We start from the raw sequence: 20,521 nt of genomic DNA on the forward strand, positions 1-20,521 counted from the left end.
CATTTAAAAAAAATCATCTTGCTTAGAATGTCTTATAGCACAATAGTATTTCATCACCAACATGTACCACAGTTTGGTCATTCATTCGCTAATTGATGGACATCCCCATAATTTCCAATTATTTGTTACCACAAAAAGAACAGATAAAAATATTTTTGTACAAATAGTTCCTTTCCCTTTTTTTATTTCTTTGGGATACACACCCAGTATGATATTACTGGATCATAGGATGTGCACAGTTTTATAGCTCTTTGGGTAGAGTTCCAAAATGCCCTCCAGAATTGTTGGATAAGTTCACAATGCCACCAACAATGCATTAGTGTCCCAGTTTTGACACATCCCCTCCAACATTTACCACTTTCCTTTACTGCCATATTGGCCAATCTGATAGATGTGAGGTGGTACCTCAGAATAGTTCTAATTTGCATTTCTTTAATCAACAGTGATTTAAAATATTTTTGTGACTATTGATGGTTTTGATTTCTTCATCTGAAAATTGCTCGTTCATATCTTTGACCAGTTTTCAATTGGGGAATAGCTTGTATTCTTATAAATTGACTTAGTTCTTTATAAATTTGATAAATTATATCTTTATCAGAGACATTTCTTATACCCCCCACCCCCAGTTTGTTGTTTCCCTTCTAATCTTGGTTAGATTAGTTTTGTTTGTACAAAAGCTTTTTAAGTTAATATAATCAAAATTATTCATTTTATATCTTCTCCAAAGATCTGCAAGGTAAACTATTCTGTGTTTGCCTAATTTGGTCATAGTATCACTCTTTATATCTAAATCATATATCCATTTTGAGCTTATCTTGGTATAGGGTATGAGATATGTCTCTATACCTAGCTTCTGTACTGTTTTCCAATTTTACTAGCAGTTTTTTGTTAAATGAGGAGTTCTTATTCCAAAAGCTGGGATCTTTGGGTTTATCAAACACTAGCTTGCTAAGGTAATGTATCCCCCATATATTGTGTATCTAATCTGCTCCACTGATCTACAGTTCTATTCCTTAGCCAGTACCAGATTGTTTTGATAATTGTTGCTTTATAGTACAGTTTGAGATTTGGTACTATTAGGCCTTCTTCCTTCACATTTTTTTTCATTAATTCCCTAGATATTCTTGACCTTTTGTTCTTCCAGATGAATTTTATTATTTTTTTTCTAATTCTGTAAAATGATTATTTGGTATTTCTCAGGTGTGTGACCCTGGGCAAGTCACTTGACCCCCATTGCCTAGCCCTTACCACTCTTCTGCCTTGGAGCCAATACACAGTATTGACTCTAAGACGGAAGGTAAGGGTTTTAAAAAAAACCCGATTATTTGGTAGTTTGGTATGACACTGAATAAATAATTTAGATAGAACTGTCATTTTTAATATGTTACCTTGGCCTATCCTTGAGCAATTAATATTTTTCCAATTGTTTACATCTCTCTTTATTTGTTTGAAAAGTATTTTATAATTGTGTCCATATAATTGCTATGTTTGCCTTGGCAAGTATATTTCTAGGTACTTTATATTGCTTAGAGTGATTTTAAATGGAATTTCTCTTTCTAACCCTTGCTGCAGGACTTTGTTGGTAATATATAGAAATGCTGATGATTTATATGGATTTATTTTGTATTCTTCAACTTTACTAAAGTTATTAATTATTTTAACTAGTTTTTTGGTTGATTCTCTAGAATTCTCTAAGTATACCATCATATCATCTGTGAAGAGTGAGAATTTAGTTTCTACATTGCCTACTTTAATTCCTTCAGTTTCTTTTTGTTCCCTTATTGCTAAAGCTAGCATTTCTAGTACCATATTAAATAATAGTGGTGCTAATGGGAATCCTTGTTTAACTCCTGATCTTTTTGTGCAGGCTTCTAAAACTTATCCCCATTGTAGGTGAAATTACTAAAGGTTTTAGGCATGTACTACTTATCATTTTAAGGAATGCCCCATTTATTCCTATGCTTTCTAGTGTTGTTTGTTTAAATAGGAATGAATGTTGTATTTTTGTCAAAGGCTTTACCTTTATCTGTTGAGATAATCATGTGAATTATCTCAATTTGGTTATTGATTTGGTCAATTATGCTGATAGTTTCCCTAACATTAAACCAGCCCAGCATTCCTGGTATAAATCCCACCTGATCATAGTGAATGATCCTTATGATATATTGCTGTATTCTCTTTACTAGTATCTTATTTAAAAATTTGCATCTATATTCATTAATGAAATTGGCTTATATTTTTTTCTCTGTTTTTTTCTTCCTGGTTTAGTTAAAAGAACCATATTAGTTTCATAAAAATAATTTGGTAGATTACTTCTTTGCCTCTTTTCCCAAGTAGTTTATGTAGTATTGGGATTAATTGCTCTTTAAATGTTTGATTGAATTTACTTGTGAATTCATCTGGCTCTGGGAATTTTTTCTTAGGGTGTTTATTGATGGTTTGTTCAAATTTTTTATGGGATTATTTAAAAATTCTATTTCCTCTTGCTAATCTGGGTAATTTGTATTTTTAAAAATTATTCATCCATTTCACTTAGATTGTCAGTATTTACTGGCATATAGTGGGGCAAAATAGCTCCTAATTATTGATTTAATTTCCTCTTCATTGGTGGTGAGTTCACCTTTTTCATTTTTTCATTTTTGGTACTGATTATTTGATTTTCTTCTTCCTTTTTAAAAAAAATTTAACAAACACTTTATCCATTTTATTTGTTTTTTCACCAAACCAACTCCGAGTCTTATTTATTAGTTTGATGGTTCTCTTTCTTTCAATTTTATTAATTTCTCATTTAATTTTTAGGATTTCCAATTTAGTCTTCAAATGAGGATTTTTAATGTGTTCTTTTTCTAGGTTTTTTAGTTGCATACCCAATTCATTGATCTGCATTTTCTCTATTTTATTGATCTAAGTATTTAGAGATATGCTTCCCCTAAATACTGCTTTGGCTATATCCCCAAAATTTTGATATGTTGTCTCCTCATTTTCATTCTCATTAATAAAATTATTGATTATTTCTATAACTTGTTCTTTGACCTACCCTTTTTTAAAGCATTAGATTACTTAGTCTCCAATTAATTTTTGACTTATCTTTTGATGGAGTTTTACTGATTTTAATTTTTATTGCATTATGATCTATTTATTATTTCTGCTTTTTTACATTTGGTTGTGAAGTTTTTATGCCCTAATACATTGTCAGTTTTTGTATAAGAGCCAAGTATTGCTGATAAGAAGGTATATTTCTTTCTATTGCAATTCAGTTCTCTCCAGAGATCTATTAGTTCTAAATTTTCCAAGATTTCTAAGAAAGGCAGAAGTTGAGGTCCCCCACTAATATAGTTTTACTATCTATTTCTCCCTGAAGTTCATTTAATTTCTCCTTTAAAAATTTAGAGGCTATACCATTTGGTGCATATTTGTTTAGTATTGATATTACTTCATTGTTTATGGTACCTTTTAGTAATATGTAATTTCCTTCCTTATCTTTTTTAATGAGATCAATTTTTGCTTTAGCTTTGTCTGAGATCATGATTACTACTCTTGCTTTTTTAACTTTAGATAATACACAATAAATTCTGCTCCAGCCTCTTACCTTTACTCTGTGTGTGTCACCCTACCTCAAATGTGTTTCTTGTAAACAACATATAGTGGGATTCTGGTTTTTAATCCACTTTGCTATCCATTTCTGTTTTATGGATGATTTCATCCCATTCACATTCACAGTTATGATTATCAACTGCGTATTATTCTTCATCTTATTTTCCCCTTTTATCCTGCTCTTTCCCCTTTTGCTCTATTGTTCCTCACCGGTGTTTTGCTTTTTATCACCCTCCCCACTTCTTCCTCCCTCCTATTGCCTCTCTTCCCTTGTCTGATTCCCCTTCTACTTCTCTGTAGTGTAAGATGGGACTCTATATTCTAGTAAGTATGGTTGTTATTCCTTCCCTGTGTCAGTTATGATGAGAGGAAAGTTTAAGCATTACCCATCACCACTCTCACCCTCCTCCTCATTGTAATATTTTTTCATACCACTTTATGTTATATAATTTACTCCATCCCGTTTATCCCTTCCTTTTTCTCTCTGTGAAATCCTCTTTTTCACTCCTTCATTTTTTTGCATATCATATCATCATAGTCAGCTTACTCCCTGAAATCCTGCAAATTTGCTTATGCTGTTATTTGTCTTGCTTGGTATCTTTATTGGTTTCCCAGGATTTTAGAAGTAAACAATCAAATAATTATCCAGTAAATATTTTAAAATAATTTCTCTTTATTAACTTTATATTTTCATTTCTTTCTCTTATAATTTTTATTGCTAGCATTTCCAGAACTATACTAACTAATAGTGAGAAGAGTGGGCATCTTTCCTTTGCCATTTTGTTTACTGGGAAAAGATCTAGTGTATCTCCATTGCATATTGAAAAGATTAAAATTAATAATCAATAACTAAGTATTATATTTTAAAAGTTTTATTAATAATAACTAAAGCAAAAAAACCTGCCTGAACTCAGCCTGGTCATAGGCGAAAGAGAGTGTGGGAGGAGTTACAGCCAGTTAAATACAAATAATGTGATTTTGCCAATGTGGAGACACAGGAGAGATTATAGGGAATTTGGGGAAATACTAAGGACTTCTGGGGAATGAAGTCAAAGGTTAAAAATATCCATTTATACATACTCCCTGTGATCCTATTGGGAGATCATTTTCCCCAAAAGGATCATGGAAACATAATCAACTTAAAAATTGAAAATCTGTTATTCTAAAAAAGAACTATGTTTCCTGGGAACCCACTCTCTCTCTCTTTTTGGCATGATGACAATGAGCTTCATGGCAGTAAGGTGGGTGTTTTGCCATGGGCAAGTGGTTTTTATTTTGTATCCCTTTTATTCCTTTATTCCTAATGATCATTAATAAATCTCCTAAAATATAATATTTTTATTATTGAGATTTAATTTTAATTTTTACATTTTTGTCAATCGAATTTGGTGAAAAAACTCAATTTTTTAGATAGCCTAGATAAAAAATTTTAAGCCACATTTCTCCTGCCAAGGATTTTTGCCCCTCAACCCTCACAAAGTCTGAGAGAACTCCAAACTCTCTTTGGAGCTGCTACTCCTGCTCTGCTGGTTTTTTGTTTTATGTTTTTTTATTTCCCCACTTTTTGCCTGGTTGTCCTCCCTACAGTCCTGGCTATTTTTTAGCTGGAGGACTCTTGGCTGAGAAGAGATAAGCCACTTCTCTCACCCATCTGCTTGAGCTTGTGTTCCTCAGTTCCTCACTGCTGCCTCTGCCATTGCTTCTCCTGATTCCACTCGCTCTGGCTGCTAAATCCTAGCAGTCTGCTTCTGCTCCTCTTGCTCCTGCTCCTGCTGTCAATCCAGCCTCTCTGGGTTGTCCCAGCTATCCACTCCTGATCTTCTTGATCCCAATTGCTCCCCCTCCTGCTCCAGTCCCAGTCCCAACCCCAGTCCCAGACTGCTGGTAGCTGCTGCTGTATCTTCGTAACTCACAAACTTAGAGCTGCTTTCCAGGGCAGCTGGTAAAAACTGGGGTGCGCTTTCCTTAGGCAACAATTAGCCTCCTAACTCCCTAGTATTTTACCTCAGGGTGGAAGGGGAAGGAAGGAAGTTACTCTTCCAAACAGGAAGTAAAAATTGCAAACATGGTGCATTATATGAAAGAGCAGTACCTTGCCTGTTTCAAACAGCTTCCAGTTTTAGAATGTTTTTTCTTTCTACCACTGACCCTTTCAATTATCTTGCCTGATATTCAGGGGAGAAACTCATCTCCCTACAACCCTTTGCCATTTGGGCCTGCCCAGCCTCTAAGATTCATTCAGTTTGAGATTCCTCAAACCCATATTCTCCTCCCTCACTATGTGAAATTCCAGAGCCCTGACAAAAGGAATCTGAGCGCATAGAGAAAGGAACTTTAAAGAAACTGGAGGTGAAGATATTAAGCCTTTTCAGGTTTTATGAAGGTTTCTGTATTTTATTGTATTTTGCTGATTGTCTACTTTAAGATTTAATTTTGTTGCTTTAAGTTCACATATTACCTTGATCAATACTATTCTGTTACACGGAATCATTTTAATCTACTGTGTTTTTACTACTGTTATATTCTGTTACCTTTTCCCCTATAACTATACTAAACAAATATTATTGGATAAACCATAAAAACAAAACAGCTTTTCTTCCATTTTGGCTTTGTTAATTGTCACATAGATGATGGATAGACTCCATCAACCTGGTTAACAACTTTTGGAAAATTTAATGTGCTAAATATCTCAAATTGCTTTTAAGGGGTATTCAAATGTGAATTTTACATTTTTTTTCCAACAACTTTTACTGATCATTTTGTCTGCCTTTGAGTTATTTGTAACAAGAGGTAAAAGGTCAATTTTAGTAGCTGAAGTGAAGTGCAATTATAATCCCCACCTCCCACATTTGTAAAAATGTGAATGGATGGAACACAACAGTCTCATACCAAAGGAGCTGGTAAGTTGATCCCAGGGCATGGCACCCATGGATGACTCCCAAGAGGGAACACCTCTCATTTGTAACTTGTCAGCTTACTCTACCCTTCCACCAGAATGATCTAGATTCTTGGTGAAACTTTTTTAGATCCCAACATCAACAGTATAGAGGTTTGGTGTTTTTGTTTTTGTTTTTTTTAGACTCTCCTACCATATTTTGTTATAATGGCAGTAATAGGCATTTTAAAAAAATCTCAGCAAAGGTTGAAATTTTTGCCACATCTATAAAAAATTGTGACAAATATCCATTAGTTCATGGGTTTTAAAAATGTCATACAGCAGATTCATGTAAAATATGATAGTGGGTTTGTTTGCTTTTGTCATTAAATGGGCTAATATAACTTTGGGGATTTTGATACTTCATGAATGTGCATGTAATCATGCTGTACTACTGTTCTTTATTAAAAAAAAACTGTTAGTGGACCATGGCCAAGTTTGAAAAGGAAATGGAGCTCATTTTTGGTGAGGAACCTTTGTATTCTACCTTTTCTTAGCTGGCACAGTGCGTCAATGATGGTAAGCTATATATTTTTGATTTTAAAAACTTTTTTATTATTATTTTTGCTTGCATGTGCAATATACTATTTCAGTTTTATTTTTCTCTCCTTTTTGTATTTGAAGCACATGTCACAGTATTGAAAAGATTTTCTTTACCTTTTTTGATTTTGCAGTAATATAAGTTAAATATATATATTTGCTACAACATTAATGCATTTCCCAAAGCTTAACTTTTTAGATTTTTCAGTAATATAATTTTAAAATACATTTGCCTTAATGTCAATGCATATCCTAAAAGCTTTAAACTATAAAATGGTGTCATTGATTGTTTAAAAAAATTATGGAACTTTGCTTAATGATTCTGTCTGATTTCAGGAGAAGGAATACAAAAAGAGCCATTGCACAGTGCCAAAGAAGCACAAAGCTATTTGCATAGCGCCAATCAAGCCCAACATTAAAGGAGACCAAACCAATCCAATGTCAACTGATGACATTCTGCAGAGTACAAGGACTTGATCATGTGTGAGACTCAAGGTTGTGACTGTTTAACATATGTTAGATGCAGAACTTCCTTGTAACACCCAATCTATATCAAATATATAACATCAATTATTCTGGCTCTCATTTGCTGCTATAATCTAGTCTCTATTCTGTTTTTCATAGTGTGACAATCTTTCTATAGTTCTGGCTACTGATTGGGTAAATACATAATTGCTTAAATTACTTTAATTGGGCCATGATTCAAGGACCTGTTAGAAGTTTATTTTCCTTTACTTAGGATTTTTTCACATAAGACTTTGATAGTCTATAATTCATCCAGAAGTTATCTTTTCTCTTTTATTTGGATTTTTTTTTATATTTTTGGTTTCTCTTGCCAATTGATTCATATACCTCATAACTCAGCTATGCATCCCTAAGTGATCCCTGTGTTTTTCAACACACTCTTCAGGGGGGAATGTATTATTATTCTAAAATGCAAAATTTAAATTCTTTTTAGGTTAAGAAACATGCTACCTCTCTGAATCCAGAAAGTGAACTGTTTGGAGAAGGCACCATGAAGATGCCTCTACAGACCACACACTGCACCAGAAGATCCAGAATGAACTTTGGGATGTGTTGATCTGAACTGTGTGGGGCTGAATGCATTTGTTTTGTATGTATACTCTTATGCCAAAGGGGACTGCCCCCATCTGACTTTTTGTCAGATGGGGGCTAGGATCCTAGCAATCATGGGTTTCTTTTTTCCCTTTCATCCCTAAATTATTGTAATTTAAAAGTTGATTATGTTAAATCATCAAATTGGAGCAACTAGCTCCCCAAATTGATCATCAGGGGAGAATATAATTGAAAAATATGTTACCGTAAAAAAGAACTACATTTCCTGGGAGCCCACTGACTTACTGTCCTTATGTACTTCCCGTGGATGGGGAATAAATTGAGTGGGCAGGCCTCCTCTCTCTCTCTCTCTCTCTCTCTCTCTCTCTTTGGCATGATGACAGTGAGCTTGGTGGAGGTAAGGCAGGTATATTGAATAGACTGATCAGTCATGGACACCTGGTTTTTATTTTGTATCCCTTTTATTCCTTTATTCCTAATGATCATTAATAAATCTCCTAAAATATAATATTTTTATTAATGAGATCTAATTTTAATTTTTACAATATCGTTTTGGTTTTTGGTTTTATTGAGAAAAATGATTCTCCTGTGACTTTATTTAATAAGGATTTTAGCATATATGTATGTTTACTTTGTCAAAGTCTTTTTCTATATTGATTGAGTTAATAATCTTGTTTTATATATTTTTTGTTCTTTTAAAAAATTAAATTTTATTTTTTGTAACCAATAAAAAACATTTCTCTCTTCCTCTCTCCTAACAAATGGGAATAAAAGAAATGTAATACTCCACATATGAACATGTATAGTCAAACAAAACAAATTATTACATTGGCAGTGTTAATAAATATATTGTTTTTTACATACACATATAATTATGTTTGTGTATATATATATATATATATCATATTCTATACTTTGAGTCTTACACCTCTATCAGGAAGTACATAGCATAACTCATCATTAGTTCTCTGTCATCATAATGCTGTGTGAATTTTAGATTTACTCCACCCTGCTTAGTCTTTAGAATTTTAGCAACCAAGGAATACATACACCCCCACTTAAGGATTAATTGTAGGGGAGGATGGCCTATGACTGGTATGTGCTAGCAAGTGACAAATCAGAAACAACTGACTGATCCCCTGGGCTGTCCTAAGCCAAGCTTAAGCCAACATTGGTACATATGAGACACAGGAAGTGATGTAAAGAACTGCCTGTATATTTCGGGTCACTTCCTGTGATCGCTCTCTCAGCAGCATTGGGATCCTTTTGCAGCATTGGCATGCTTACAGCTTTGTGTGAATTTCAAAAGTCTCCATCTTGGTATAGCACCCAAAAATTGTGTACACCCATACTACATGGGCATGTGCTAGTCAATGACAAATCAGAAATAACTAACTGCCCACCTGGGCTGTCCTAAGCCAAGCTAGAGCCAACCATTGGCACTTGTGAGGCACAGGAAGTGAGGTAGGGAACAGCCTCTGGAATTTGCTCACTTCCTGTGGAGAGAGCAAGATGCCAGTTGGTGTTAGAAGCTTGGACAGGGAGGACACCCGCAGACAGCTTTCCTTCAGATTGGTCACGTGAGTTAAGGACTGATTCTTTCCACTTTGGCCTTGGGCCTAAAACTCCCTCTGCCTTGGTCAGAGGTTGAGTAGCCCCTTTCCCTTTTCTCCTCTCTCCTTCTCTCCCTCTCCTTTCCCTACTCCCAGTGTGATTAAACCTCCATAAACTCCATTCTGACTTGAGTGTTTCATTTTAGGAATTTCATAAGTAAATTCCTTGGCGGCCATTGTTCAATATTACAACAATCTTAAAAAGGTGAAATTTTCACCATCACATTTGGCAGACTTTGGCATTGGAGTTACTGGGAGGAGCCCTGTAAGAGTGAGGTGAGGCAACTTCCCTGAATCGGCCTTGGTGAGTGATAAGGCTGACTTCCCCTTTCCTTTACCTCCTGAAGGCACTATCCTCTGAGGAGGCCCCGCATCTTGGAGGAGGTCTCATGGCTGGAAGTCGAGCTAAATTTAATCTCCTGAGAAGGCCCCTTGGTTGAGGCCTCTGAACTTCCCTTGGCTGAGGGAAGGCCAGAGAAAATCTTATACTTCTTCCCTTTTGTTCTTCTTAATTTCTTCCTTCTATTGTAATTAAACTACCATAAAATCCCAAACTGACTTGAGCATTTCATTGGGATTGAATTTTAATCCCTGGTGACCACCAATATAATATATTTAGTCAACAACCCTAAAATTTATCCTTAACAGTCTTGGAAATTTTACCTTAACAGATGATCATAGTTCCCAAATCTTTTATTGTATCAATTATTTTCCTGGTTTTGTTCACTTCACTCTCCATTTGTTCTTACAAATCTTCCTAGGTTTCTTTGAAACCATTCCCTTCATCATGTCTTACAACACAGTAAGATTCTATTGAATTTTAATACTATAATTTGTTTAACCATTCCTCAATTGATAGGCACCACTTCAGATTCCAGTTCTTTGCCACCTTAAAGAGAGATATGAATATTTTTTTTCTACATGCTCAGTTAGTTTGTTTTGCTTAGAATTAATCTTTTTATTATACTCTTCCTCTAATTTCCCTTTTACTCTTGTATTCTTTATTTTTCTGTTAAGTAACATGTATTTTTGTAACCAACTATATATGTGTGTATTCTAACTTCCTCTGACTAGTACAGGTGAGAGTGAAGTTTAAGTGTTAGCCATTACCCCTTTTCCTCCTTGTTTGTATGTACTTCTACTTCCATATCCTGATTATATGAAAGTTTTTTTTTTCTAACCTTCCTTTCCCTTTCATCCATTGCATTCCTTTTATGCTCTTTTGGCATTCTTCTTTTTAGATTATTTAGATATAATAAAAGCACTCCCAAGTCTTCTGTCTAGTTAGACTCTCTCTATGACCCCTGACCATGATAATATTCTGTGCAGACACATGCTTTATTTCTCCAAATGGGAATTTAGGCAGTTAATTCCTGGGTAGTGCCTTATGATTATTTGTGTTTACCTTTTTATGTTTTTCTTAATTCTTGCAATTGAAACTCAAAATGTCCATGGCTGCAATTCATACCCTTACTATTTTGTAGGCTTTCAGATTGTGCTAGAAGTTATTGCTAAGATCTTGTTCAGTTCCTGAGGTTTGAGATATAATTCTGCTATGTGGTTCTGAATGCTCTTTTTACCAGGTGCACTCTCTAGGGCCCAATACTGGTACTTACACTGGATTGCCATCACTAGGCACAGGTTCCCCTCTTCTGTACACCCTGGGTATGACTGGAATTGGTTAGTGGGTGAAAAAGCCATTTCTATAGGATTGGGATTTCTTATTGCTCTAGTCTTTCTCTGTCAGATTGCTCCATGTGGTATACTTCTGACCAGAACAAGTCCCTAGTATGTATACAGACCTCTTTATCTCTGTAATGATTAAAATGGGTTTGACAAATAAAAGAATTTAAAAAATTGTTGTGGTCACCCTTTATAAAAATTAACTCTTAAGTAACAAAAATGTTAGTATCTTTATTACAGCAAGGTAGAGATAGTAAAGGGGGAAATGTAGGAAGGAGGTAGAAAATATTAACTAGCTAAATACCCCAAGTCCAAATCTGAGTGCCTCCAGACCAAGGAGGGCATCCCACTGAAGACAGGAGAAGAGTTGAAGAGCCAGTGTCTCCAGCCAGGGTCTCCTCAACCCAAGCGAGTCAATGAAGCCGAACTCTTTCAGCCACCAACATTGAATCCAAGCCAGAATTGAATGCCTAATCGAGCTGAGCCACACTAGACTGAGCCAAAAAAAGGCCAAGTTGCCAAAAGGCTGAACCACCAAAAAACTGACCGAGGGTCCCAGAGGATCTCACTTATATGCAGTTTTCTTCACTCATCAGCTATTCCTGTCACATCTCAGGAAACAATCATAGTTTCTTAATTTGTCTGGCACTGCCCAGGGGACAGGGTCTATGGGATCCACCTCCCATCCTCTGAGGTTGTGAACTTTTATCAAAAGTATCCTCAAGTTCCTGACTAAGTTAAAAGGGTGGAGCATTCCAAGTACTTGGTTGATTAAGATAAAAAAAATTCCCTTTTACAATCCTCCCTGTGATTCTATTGAGAGGTGAGCATGTTTAAATCTCCCAGATTTTACAAGTCTAGTCTCCCCAATGAATCATTTCAAATAACCAGCTTATAACTCTAAAGATATTCTTACTAGAGGTGTATAAAAGATTGCAATTTCTAGGGAGAAATTACATTTTGGGGATAAGAGGGAGAAAAAAAGAGAAAGAAAGCAAAAATGATGATTGATAGGAGCATTGCCAAAAAGCCAATTAGGGGACATTCCCCTTTGGCATAAGTTTACATTCAGAATAAATGAAATGTTCATTCCTCTTCAGTTCAGTTCTTTATATCCCAAAGTTTATTCTAGATCTTTTGATGCTATATGTGGTTTTCACAGGCATCCTTAATGCACCTTCTTCAAAAAGATACACTTTCTTGATTTGGGGTGTTGGCGAGTTTCTTTTCCTAAAAATTTCTCCAAAAGATTTTAAACCTTGGATTTTAGGATAATTTTACCATCTTCCTCCCCCCCTCCCCAAGGAATGTGTTGACCAACACCAGACTCACTCCAGTATACATGGCTGAATTATGAGATATATGAATTAATTGTCAAAAGAAAACCAAAAACATAAAAACCCAAATAGAAGAGAAAAAATTAAAATTTGGGAAAAATTAATATATGTACATACATATATCAAAATCTTATGTATATAAAATTATTAGTAAACAAGAATAAACCTGTAACAGGTCCTTGAATCACTAGCAAGGCTCAATTAAAGTGATTTATGTCCCACAAGCTTGTAGGACAATTGTAGCAAATTTGTACTTACCTGACAGTAGCCAGAACTACAGAAAATTGCCACACTATAGAAGAGAAAAGGACTAGATTTTGAGGGAAAAGGGAATATATGATGCCCTGGTCTGATTTTTCCTTTCAATTTAAGGGATACGGGAACTGAAAAAGATGCCAAATTAAAGTACTTGTGGGAATGTTGCATGGGGAATTCTAGAGTCTGATGTTGTCAAACAGTAACTTCCTCAAACTTCAAACAAGTCCTCTGTCTTGCTGCAGATTCTCATCAATACCACAAGGATTGTTGGTCTTCTTAATGTAAAGATTAAAATTTAGGGGAGACTGTGGAGACTGAGGCAGGTAGAAATTAGTTTCTCTCTGCAAGGAGTATTATATTTTTTTGAGGTTTATTGAAGATTAAGGATTAAAGAAAATACAGGATAAGAGACACGTGTCCAGACCATAGAGAGGCCTAGACACAACCTCACCTACATTATGAAAAAAAGCCACATCTGCCCCAAACGGAAGTCCAAGAGAGAGCCTCAAAAGCCTTTGAATCAGTTTAAATACCTTCTTGATCTCGGCCCAGGTGAGATTACAAGGCATTCTGGGGAAGTGGAGCAAAGGCTTGTGGGGATTGTAGTCCTGTATTCGAGTCTATTTTTTACATTAACCTTGTAATTCTTGGCATTGTAGTGTGGCCTTTTTGTGATCCCTTCTTCTGGAATCAGACACAATTATTAGTAAAAATTCCATAATATTTAACAATCAATGATAAGTTTCCATAGTCTAAGGCTTTTGGGTATGCATAGTTATTAGGGCTAATAGATATTGTAAACTTATCCTTCAGAATAAAAAATGTTAATACTTATTCAATGTATTTCAAGTACAAAAAATAAGAAAAGAAAAAATATCCTATTGAAAAATAAAAAGAAAAACAATAATAAAAAATTCAGAAATTCAATGTGTCAACCAAAACAGTGTCCAACTTGTCTATGGATTTATATAATGGCATTATCTTCAGTCTACTCTTAAGAGGAGGTTAAAAATAAAGAAAATTGCATGTGTCAGTTAATCAGTGTCGATAGAAGGTACCCATTTTACATGTGAGCAATGAATCTGAGTCCTTTTCTCTAATTTTGATAGCTGTTGGAGTGGTTAAAAGTACTTAAAATGGACCTTCCCAGGTGGGCTGAGTTCTTCTAGTGTGCTGGAATTCTTTATGTACAACTGGTCTCCTGGGTGTAGGTCATGGAGTGAAAAATCTTTAGGTCCTACTTGTACTGCAGCTCTGGATTCATGGAGTTCTCACAATTTGATCTGTAACTCCTGTATATATAAAGCAATAGAAGTATTCCCCCTTAGTAATGATGTGTATGCAGGAGAAAAAAGCTTAGCCTGTATGGGGCGATGTCCAAAAAGCGTCTCAAATGGTGAGATGTATAGATCTCCCCTGGACCTGCTTCAAAGATAAAATAGAGCTAGAGAGAGAACTTCTTGTCATTTTAAGTGAGTCTCAGTGTACAATTTTCCAATAATAGTCTTAAGATATCTATTCATTTTCTCAATTTGGCCTGAGCTCTGAGGGTGATACAGGACATGGAATTTGGGAAAGATACCCAAACAAGAACAAATTTGAGACAAAACAGAATCTGTGAAATGAGTTCCTGTGTCTGAATCAATATGTGCTAGCAGGCCAAAATGAGGAATGATTTCTTTTAAGAACACCTTGGCAACAAAAGCAGCTGTGACTTGGATGCTAGGAAATGCTTCTGGCCATCTGGTCAGCTGATCCACTGTGACTAGACAAAATTTATAATTTCCAGCCTTAGGCAGAGTAATAAAGTCAATTTGTAAATGCTCAAATGTTGTATAAGCCAGAGGATGCCCACCAAAAGCTTTGCGGAGAGCTGATATATGGAGGAAACTGCATATAGGCAGTCAGTTTTTTTGTGGTTTGTTCTTTTGGCGGCTCTGTCTTTTTGTGGCTCAGTCTGATACAGCTCAGCTTGGTTAGGCATTTAATTCTGTCTTGGATTTGGTGTTGTTGGGTTGAGGAGTTTGGCTTCATTAACTCGCTTGGGTTGAGGAGACCCTGGCTGGAGACACTGGCTTTTCAGCTCTTCTCCTGTCTTCAGTGGGGTGCTCTCTTCAGTCTGGAGGCACTTGGATCCAGACTTAGGATATTTAGCTAGGCAATATTTGCTACCTCCTTCCTACACTTCCCCCTTTACTATCTCTATTTTGCTGTAAAAAAAAAAAACCACTAAAGCTACTAACATTTTCGTGACTTGAGTTAATTTTTATAAATGGTGTCCATAATTTTAAAAATTCTTATATTTGTCAAACCCATTGTAATTATTATAATTTTTGGTGCTCACAAAGGGACCAATCATAGTTTCTTAATTTTACCTTGCACTGCCCCCCTCCTCCCATTCTCTGAGGGAGCAAACTTTTATCAAAAGCATCCTCAAGTTCAAGACTGATTGAGTTAAAAGGTTGGAATGCTCCAAGTAGTTGATTAAGTTAAGATAAAAAAAAAATTCCCTTTCACATCTCTTTATGCTAATCTAGTCTTGAAAAGTGAGTTAATTTGATTTTTCTGCCATTAGGATTTGCCTTGATATATTTTCTACATTTTAATGGAGGAAGGTTTTTTTTGAGAGAATTTTCTTTACTTCTTACTGCTACTCTACCAACTTGACTCCCCTTCTTTTTTTTTTCTTTCACTATGATTTTGTTAGTTGCTCTTCCTTAAATTCTTGGTACATATCCAATATAGTCATGATGAATGATTTCTTAGATAGAGTGTTATAATCTGATAGGATTTTATTATTATTTTTTGAGTTAATTATATTGGTTTATCTATCTATTTAGGTATTAGCTACATATGTTTCATTAAAGGAATCTAGTAGGTGTTATCTTTTTCAATATTTGAGAATAATTTTTATAGTATTGATACCAATTATTCTTTATAATTTTGATTACTTTTGTGGGGGAAAGAGTCAACATAGTGGAGTGAGAATTAGTTCCCTCCACACCCAGTTCACCCAATACTCCTCATATACAACAACATAGAAAATGCACCAGCCTGAACTCCTATTGACAAAGCCAAGAAAAAGCCACATTGAATCACTATTCCAAGCCAACACAGCTTAAGAAGATAAACAAAGAGGTTCACGGACAAGGTGGAGACTGATTAGAAGTACAGTAGCAGTAGAGGCAGCTGTGGTAACACCAATGGCAAGGTGCATTCTGTTACCCAGGGATTGGAGAAGGCAGAGATAGAAGAGCAGGACTGGAGGCATCAGGGCAGAAAAAAAGTCCTGGTGTACCGCTGAACCAGTGCTGGAAACAAGAATAGCTAGCACCTCTGCTGTCCATTATTGGGTTATGGGTTACAGTTTTTTAATTAAGAAGATCAGTTATGGTCATCAGTGAGAAAGTCTCAGCTTAAAACAGAATAAGGAACAGGTTCCAAAAATTTAGCTGGGTCCCTCATAATTCTGATCCTAAAAGTAGAAGGGGTTCTCAGTTTTAATCTTAAGCTCTAAACATAAGAGTATAGTAAAATAACTAGGGCCGGTAACTAAATCCAGTAACAGTCTACTGAAATTCAACCACACACTCCAACAGACATAAAGTTGGATCAGGACTCATATCAACAAGGCAGGGAACAAAGCTTTCCCTAAATCTTATGACTTTGAAAGCACTGAACATTTGTAGTCCTTCAGTCTGATCTGTGAAAACAGAAGGCATAGAAAACCAGAAGTTTAGGTCAGACACTCTCCTCAGAACTTAATAGATTATAACACTAACATAAAGTACAAAGTAAAGAAGTAGGCTGGAAGAATCAACAAACAAAAAAAGAACTAGACCATAAAGAACTACAGGTCTTTTTCCTTATCTCTTTGGGGTACAAACCCAGCAGTGGTATGGCTGGATCAAAGGGCAGGCAGCCTTTTAGCACCCTTTGGGCATAGTTCCAAATTGCCCTCCAGAATGGTTTTACCAAACATTTAAAGAACAATTAATTCCAATACTATAGAAAATGAAAAAAATTGGTAAAAAAGTCCTCCCAAATCCTTCTATGATGCAAATATGTTCTTGTTTACCTAAAAGTCAAAACAGAAAGAAATCTGCAGAGCAGTTTCCCTCTTGAATATTAATGCAAAATTTTAAAATAAAAATACTAGCAAGGATATTAGGGCAAGGCATCACAACATTCTTACATTATAAACAGGCTGGATTTATATCTGGAATGTAGGAGTGGTCTAATATTAGGAAAACCACAAGCATACTTGAACATATCAATAATAAACACAACAAACATCACTTGATTATTTCATTGTGTTCAGTTGTTTTGAGTTGTTTTCGACTCTTAATGATACTATTTAGACTCTTTTTTTTTTTTTTGACAAAGATACTGGGTTGGTTTTCCATTTGCTTCTCCTGCTCATTTTACAAATGATGGAAACAGCCAAAAAAAAAAAAAAGATTATATGACTTGCCTAGAGGGACCCAGATAGTAAGTTTCATGTCAGATCTGAACTTAGAAAGATAAGTCTTCCTGACCCCAAATCTGGCACTGTAACCACTACCCAAATATGCCTGACTATTTTAACATGGCAGAAAAAGCCTCTCACAAAATGTAAAACCCATTCTTATTAACATGAGAAAGCATGGGAGTATTCCTTAAAATTGTAAGTAGTAATTCTTTTAAGTTACTCTTCTGTCATTAGGAAATGCTTCTTTTCATAAGTGTTTTTTTCCCCAGTAGGACCTTTCCCTGCCACTGAATTATGATTTCTCTTTTTCTTTCTTTCAGTTTCTGTTCCTCCTTATAACACTTCAACAAGTCTCCCATTTCTTGCAGGGCTATAGCAATATTTTCTCTTGATTATTTGCCATTAGATTATATTAGGTTAATATCAGTTGATTCCCTCTAACCTTTCTCCACTTTCTTGTTTTATATTACCTTCCATTCTGTAGTTAATATCATAAAGCATAGGTTCATTTGCATTTGAGGTGTTTTGAAAATGATTCCATGGTGTTTTAGGACTGTTCTGTCATTCTGCCTCATCCTAATTTTCCTTTACCCCTTGTTTTATTGTGTTAGGGAAGAATCACTTTATTTTTTATTATTGGGGTAATTATTGTTTCTAACCCCATGGATGTAATTCTTTTAGTTTTTTCAAAAGAAGTTATTAACTGTAAAAATTGAGATTTTGAACCCTAGACTTCAATCCCCAGAAGTCCTTGGCATTTCCCAGAATTCCTATAATCTCACCTGAGTCTCCACATTGGCGAGATTACAATTAGTATTTAACTGGCAGTAATGCCTCCCTCTCTCTCTTCCATTCCATTGCAATGATGTAGTAAGTAAGCTAAGTGTGGGGATTCTGAATTGGTTAATCAGTCATGGGCATGTGGTTATTATTTTGTATCCTTGATTTCTAATAATCCTTAATAAACCTCAAAAATATGTTTTTATTATTAGATATAATTTAATTTTTACAGTGAATGGAAACCACAAGACTGGATGATAACTTCTCTCTCTTTTTTTAAAGATAGCCTAGATAATTTTTTTAAGCCATGTTTCTCCTGCCAAGGCTTTTCAGCAAAGCTTCTGATTCAGCTGCCTCCTTCTGCCTGCTTCTGTGCTCCATCCACATTTGCCTCCAGCCATCTGCTCCGGACCTGCTTGATCCAGATAGCTCTCCCAGTCACGACCTGCCCCGGCCCCAGCCTCAGCCCTAGCCTCAGCTGATCTCCAGCCTCCCAGCCAGATTGCACCAGGCCAGCCCCAGGACTCAGGCTGCTGGTAGCTCCTCCTGTGTCTTTGGAATCACAAACCAACTGGTAAAAACTGGGGTGTTCTTTCCTTAGGCACCAATTAGCCTCCACGTGGCAGGGGGCCTCAGGGGGGTGAATGAGGAGAAGGGAGAGATTCTTCCAAACAGGAAGTTGATTACAAGTATGGCATATTCTATGAGAGAACAGTGCATTTCCTATTTCAAAGGATATTTTTTCGAGTGCATTGATCCTTTTATTTAATTTACCCAAGATTCAGGGGAGAAATTAATCTTCCTGCAACTCTTTGCCATCTGGGCCTGCCCAATTTGAGATTCCTAAAACCCATGTTCTTCCTTGCTATGGAAAATCCCACCACAGTACTGACAAAAGGAATCTCAATGTATAAAAAAACAAAACAAAACAAAAACCAACTTTAAAGAGACTAGAGGTTATATTTTTAAGACTTTTCAGACTCCAATGTTTTATAAAAATCTCTGTATTTTATTGCTTTTGCTGATTGTTTTGTTTAAGATTTAATTTTGTTGGTTTTAAGTTCATATATTAATGTATTCAATACTATTCTGTTACACTGAATCATTTTAATGTAATGGGTTTTAATTACTGTTATATCCTGTTGCTTTTCCCCTATAACTATACTGAACAAATATTATTGAATAAGCCCATAAAAAAACAGCCTTTTTTCTATTTTGGCTTTGTAAATTGTCACATAGAAGATGGATAGACTTCATCAAAACTGGTTACAATTGTATAACAAACTTTGGAAAACTTAATGAGCTAAATGTCTCAAATTGATTTTAAGGCATCTTTTAGACATGATTTTTAGATTTTCCCCCCAACAACTCTGATCATTTTGCCTGCCTCTAACAGGAGGTAAGGTCCATTTTAGTAGTTGAAGTGAAATACAATTATAATCCCCACCTCCCACATTTATAAAAATGTGAATGGATGGGACATCACAGTCTCATACCAGAGGAGCTGGGAAGTTAATCCCAGGGCATAGTACTCCTGGATGGCTCCCAAAAAGGGAGCATCTCTCATTTATAACTCTTTAGCTCACTTTACCATTTCACCAGAATGATATCTAGATTTGTTGATGATGTTCTAGACCCAAATAAGTTTTACTTTGTTTAAAAATGTATTTGCCAAGGTTGAAAAATTTGCTGCATCTGTAAAAATTGTGACAAATATCCATTAGTTCATAGGCTTTTAAAAATGTCATATGAAATAAGATAGTGGGTTTGTTTTCTATTGTAATTAACTGGGCTATTGTGAATTTTGGGGATACTGATACCTTTTGAATTTGCATTACATGTTGTACTACTGTTCTTTATAAAAAACTGTTACTTTGTGAAAATCATTTGCTTTGTACTCACAGTGGATCATGGCCAGGTATGAAGAGGAAATGGATCTCATTTTTGGTGAGAAACTTTTATATTCTACATTTCCTTAGCTGACACAGTATGTCAATGATTATAAGATATATTTTTTATTTTTAAAACTCTTTTATTATATTTTTCTTGCATGTGCAACATAATATTTCAGTTTTTTATTTTTTCTCTCCTTTTTATATTTGAAGCACATCACCAGTATTAAGATTTTCTTGAACTTTTTTTGATTTTGCAGTAATATAAATTTAAAATATATTTGCTATAATGTCAATACATACCCAAAAAGCTTTAGACTATAAAACTGATGCCATTAATT

At 35.2% G+C, this 20,521-nt stretch overlaps 1 long non-coding RNA gene across 1 annotated transcript in view; it reads left to right on the plus strand.

The window, feature by feature from the left end:
* The window catches only part of LOC130453793 (uncharacterized), a 53,097-nt gene extending 32,833 nt beyond the window's left edge, over positions 1–20,264 (plus strand). The window contains exons 2-3 of the long non-coding RNA XR_008911347.1: positions 7,406–7,564; positions 8,028–20,264. This is a non-coding gene — a long non-coding RNA (uncharacterized LOC130453793). The remainder of the gene's footprint in view (positions 1–7,405; positions 7,565–8,027) is intronic.
* The last annotated feature ends 257 nt before the right edge of the window (positions 20,265–20,521 follow it).

Source organism: Monodelphis domestica, chromosome 4 (genome assembly GCF_027887165.1).
Source record: "Monodelphis domestica isolate mMonDom1 chromosome 4, mMonDom1.pri, whole genome shotgun sequence".
NCBI classification, from domain to species: Eukaryota; Metazoa; Chordata; class Mammalia; order Didelphimorphia; family Didelphidae; genus Monodelphis; species Monodelphis domestica.